The sequence below is a fragment of the Meriones unguiculatus genome, chromosome 1 (genome assembly GCF_030254825.1).
Source record: "Meriones unguiculatus strain TT.TT164.6M chromosome 1, Bangor_MerUng_6.1, whole genome shotgun sequence".
Taxonomy (NCBI): Eukaryota; Metazoa; Chordata; class Mammalia; order Rodentia; family Muridae; genus Meriones; species Meriones unguiculatus.
Window position 1 is genome coordinate 27,046,892 of NC_083349.1, and position 4,691 is coordinate 27,051,582.

The 4,691-nt window shown below is 40.2% G+C and overlaps 1 long non-coding RNA gene across 1 annotated transcript; it reads left to right on the top strand.

Annotated features, from left to right (window-relative positions):
* Positions 1 to 447: 447 nt before the first annotated feature.
* On the top strand, positions 448 to 1,991 carry LOC132654761 (uncharacterized). The gene is made up of 2 exons (XR_009592478.1): positions 448 to 663; positions 1,873 to 1,991. It is a non-coding gene; the product is annotated as an uncharacterized LOC132654761 (long non-coding RNA).
* Positions 1,992 to 4,691: the final 2,700 nt, after the last annotated feature.

Genomic DNA, 4,691 nt, shown 5'->3' on the forward strand with positions numbered 1-4,691 from the left:
CTAAAAATCTGGAGATCTGGTCACCTAGCACTCTCCTAGGCCACAGAAATCTCTATCATGTTCGCCTTTGGGGAGTTTTACTTCCCTCTTTCATGTTGACTTTGCTGATTTCATACAAATACCCATGCCATCTCTCTCTCTCTCTCTCTCTCTCTCTCTCTCTAACACACACAAAAATGCACACACGCACACTAATGTAAACACCAAAATGTAATATGTATACATGACAGAAAATGTGGTTTTTATCATTCTGAGCTAGTGTTACAAATTCTTGCTAAACGTACTATCAAATGAAAAAAAAGAAATCTCCAAAGGAAAGTACATCATCAACTTTGAGTTGAAATATACTTTACTTTTACTCCCATGATTAATGAAAGGTGCTGTGTCACAACACCAAAAGTTCAAGTTTTCTATGTTTTTTTTTTTTTCTCAACTATGTTTTATGTTTTATGCTCCAAGGGCAACAGCACTGGGATTCGTTGGAACTGCTGCTAACTTGGGGGCGTCCCTGGCTCCTCTTTTTATGATGCTCACAATATACTATGCCTCATTGCCCTGGATCATCTATGGAGTCCTCTCCATTCTCTCTGGCCTTCTTCCCCATCTTCTTCCTGAGACCAAGAATCAGCCTCTGCCTGACTCCATCCAAGATGTGGAAAATGAGTGAGTAAAACCTGTACTGTATCTTTAGGGGACTTGTGTGGCAATGATTTGTGACAAAGAAAGTGAAATAACATTCAGATCATCTCTCTCCCAAGCATTCAGACAACTAGGCTTTTCCCATTGTAAACATTGTGATTGGCATAAAACTCTTCCTCATAGATTCGGGTGGGCTTGCATTTTTCTAGACACAAAAGATGAACTCTACTAGGGTAAACAAAGGGGTTGATTGATAAGGAGACATAATCATGCCTTCTGCCCACTCTGCCTTCATGCAAAGCACACAAAGTATAAAGTATATGTGTTAATTTGGTACATGTGTGACATACATGTGGGTGTTCAGAGACCAAAAGACATCAGCTATTAGAACTTACGCTCTCCATTTTTATCTATTCTGTGGATGCTGTTGGTGATCCTGGAGTTTGGATGGAGGACAAAAAGAAGCAGTGAGACTCCTGTCTCTTCTTCCCGTTAACTGGGGTTAGAAGCATGAGTGTCCATGCTTAGCTTTTTACCTGAGTTTCTAGGATTTGAACTCTGGATCTCCTTCTTGTGGAGCAAACACTGTATCCAAGGAGCCTTCTCTTTAAGCTATGAAATAGATCTTCTTGTCTATATTTCACAAGTGTGCAAATAGCATATCATCCTTCAGATTCAGTTACCTGTCAACACAGTGAGTGCCCGTAAGCTGTCTGAAATTGACAGGTTTTGGAGACTTAGATGTCTGCCATGATCACTGAACAACTTAGAGGAAATTATGTACAAGACTAGAGAATCTCCCACAGATGACAGTCACCTGAGGGAAGGACTCTTAGTTTTTGCTGCAAAATTTAGACTATCTTGATTTCACTAAGTATAAAAAGTTCATAACAGAAAGAATGGCATGACAAATAGTGAGATCATAATACAGGAAAGAATTGGGCAGGATTTTTGCATTTTGGTGTACTTTCCATGCTATTTTTCCTTCAAGCCTCCTTGAATGATACTATGACTGCCCAGGTAGTAACTACCAAAACTGACTCGTAGCGATTACTAGGCAGAAATTGGTTTTAATTTCCTCAGATTTACTCAAATCCTCTGAAAGGAACCATGAATTTTCCAAAACCTGATGCGTGAAGAATGATGCTTGCTCTCACAAATTCAGAAGATGCCTTTATTCTATGTTCATTCAGGTTTTTTACATGTTGATAGTGTTTGTTGTATTTCTTCTAGGTGTAAAAGGTCAAGACAAGCAAGACAAGAAGATGCCATCATCAAAGTGACACGGTTTTAATGGAACTCCAGGAATTGGCCTCTGATCAAACAGCAAAATAAAGAAAATGTCACTTAGAGTGGGTGGCCCCAGAATCATTTGCCTCTGCCCCAATCTACTTCATGATGCTATTCTTTGACAACTGAGTTTCACTTCATCCTGTAAATGTACTACATTTTCATTACCCATTCTTCAGTTGAGGCAATCTAGGTCATTTCCAGTTTCTGGTTATTATGACTAAATCTTCTATTAACGTATTTAACCAGGGGTCCTTGTGGTATGGTGGAGCGTCCTTTGGGTATATGCCTGAGAGAGGTTTGGTGGCTCTCAAAGTAGTTTGATTCCCAATTTTCTGAGATCTCACCATATTAATTTCCAAAGTGGCTATACAAGTTTGCACACCAATGGAGTTCAATGGAGGAGTTTTTCTCTTCCACATCCTCACCAGCATGAGCTGTCACTTGTGTCTTTTATCTTATCCATTGGTCCTGATGACTAAGGACATTGAACACTTCTTTAAGTGTTTCTAGACCATCAAAGAGAATTGAGAATTCTGTTTAGATCTGTACCCCATTTTTAATTAGATTATTTGGTTTGTTAATGTTAGTTTCTTAAGTTTTCCAGATATTTTGAATATATTTGTTGTATATATGAAGTTGTCGAAAATCTTTTTGCATTCTGCGAGGTAGTGTTATCCTATTGATGGTGTCACTTGCCCTTCAGAGCTCTTCAGGTTCATGAGGCCCCATTATTAATTGTCAGTGGTAGTGAATGTGCTATCGATGGTTCTGCTTTTCTGTTGAGACCCTTGGATCATTGGAGTTTAACGCAGAGAGATAGACATGGTGATTTCTACATGCTCATATCTAGAGGATGTCAAATAATTATTAGCATTTGTTAAAGACACCTTCTTTTATTTTTATTTTGTATTGATGGATTCTCTGAAAAAAACAGGTGTTCATAGTTTTATGGATTTCTGTGTGGGTCTTTTGTTCAATTCCATTGATGACTCTCTCTGTTTTCATGCAGGTACCTCACAGTTTTTACTACTATAGCTCGGTAGTAGAGCTTGAAATCAGGGTTAGTGGCACATCCAAAAGTTCTTTTATTAGATGAGATTGTGTAGCTATACTGGGTCTCTTGTTTTGTTTTGTTTTAATATAAAGTTGAGTATTGCTTTTTTCAAGGTGTGTAAAGAATTGTGTTGGAATTGATGGGGATTGTGTTGAATCTGTAGATTTTTTTTGGTATGGTGAACATTTTCTTTACAATGTTTTTCTTTTGTTCTTTTTCTTTTTATTAATTACAGTTTATTCACTTTGTATCCCAGCTGTAGCCTCCTCCCTGATCCCCTCTGAACCCTACCCTTCCTCCCTCTTCTTCTCCTATGCGACTCCCCAGTCCAATGAGAGGAGAGGTCCTCCTCCCCTTCCATCTGACCCTAGTCTATGAGGTCTTTTCAGGAATGGCTCCTTTGTCTGCCTCTGTGGACTGATAAGGTGGCTACCCTCCTCAGGCGGAGGTGATCAAAGAGCCAGCCACTGCGTTCATGTCAGAGACAGTCCCCTATTATTGGGGAATCCTCTTGGACACTGAGCTGCCATTGCTATTTCTGTGCAGGGGTTCTAAGTTATCTCCATGCATAGGCCTTGTTTGGAGTATCAATCTCAGAAAAGTCCCCTCTGCTGAGATTTTTTTTTTTTTTTTTTGGTTCTGTTGCTCTCCTTGTGCAGCTCCTGTTCCCTCCAGGTCTTTCTATCTCCCCCTTCTTTCATAAGATTTCCTGCACTCTGCAAAAAGTTTGGCTATGAATCTCAGCATAATGTCTTGATACCCTGCTGGATAGAGGCCTTCTGTGATAGGCTCCTGTACTGTTCCCTGTTTTCTCCCTCTTCTAATGTCCATCTCGTTTGTCTTTCTGAATGAAGATTTGGATTCTTACTGGGATCCTCCTTCTTGATTAGCTTCCTTATGTGTACAGGTTTTTGTATGATTATCCTATAGTATATGTCTAATATCCACCTATAAAAGAGTATATACCATATGTGTCTTTCTGCTTCTGGAATACCTCACTCAGGAAAATAATTTCTAAATCCTACCATTTGCCTGCAAATTTCATTATTTCCTTGTTTTTTTAATTAAATTTTTAATTTTTAATATTACTTACAGTTTATTAACTTTTTATCCCAGCTGTATCCCACTCCCTCATTCCCTCCCCATTCCACCCTTCCTCCCTCATCTTCTCCCTACCCCTTTCCAAGTGCACTGATAGGGGAGGACCCCCTCCCCTTTCATCTGATCCTAGCTTATCAGGTATCTTCAGGCCTGGCTGCAAGGTGGCCTAAGGGCTGCTCTTCCTTTGGGTGTGTGTGTGGGGGGAGGAAGGTCAGAGAGCCAGCCATTGAATTCATGTCAGAAATAGCCCCTGTTCCTCTTACTAGGATACCCACTTGGATACTGAGCTACCATGGGCTACATCTGAGCAGGGGTTCTAGGTTATATACATACATGGTCCTTGGTTGGAGATACAATCTCATAAAAGACCCCCGTGCCCAGATGTATTTCCTCCTTGTGGAGCTCCTGTCCTGTCCAGGTCATACTAACTCCCCCTTCTTTCATATGATTCCCTGTTCTCTGCCGAAGGTTTAGTTATGAGTCTCAGCATCTACTTTAATACACTGCTAGGTAAAGACTTTCAGAGGCCCTCAGTAGTAGGCTCCTGTTCTGTTACTTGTTTTCTCCTACATCTGATGTCCATCCCCTTTGTCTTTCTAAGTGA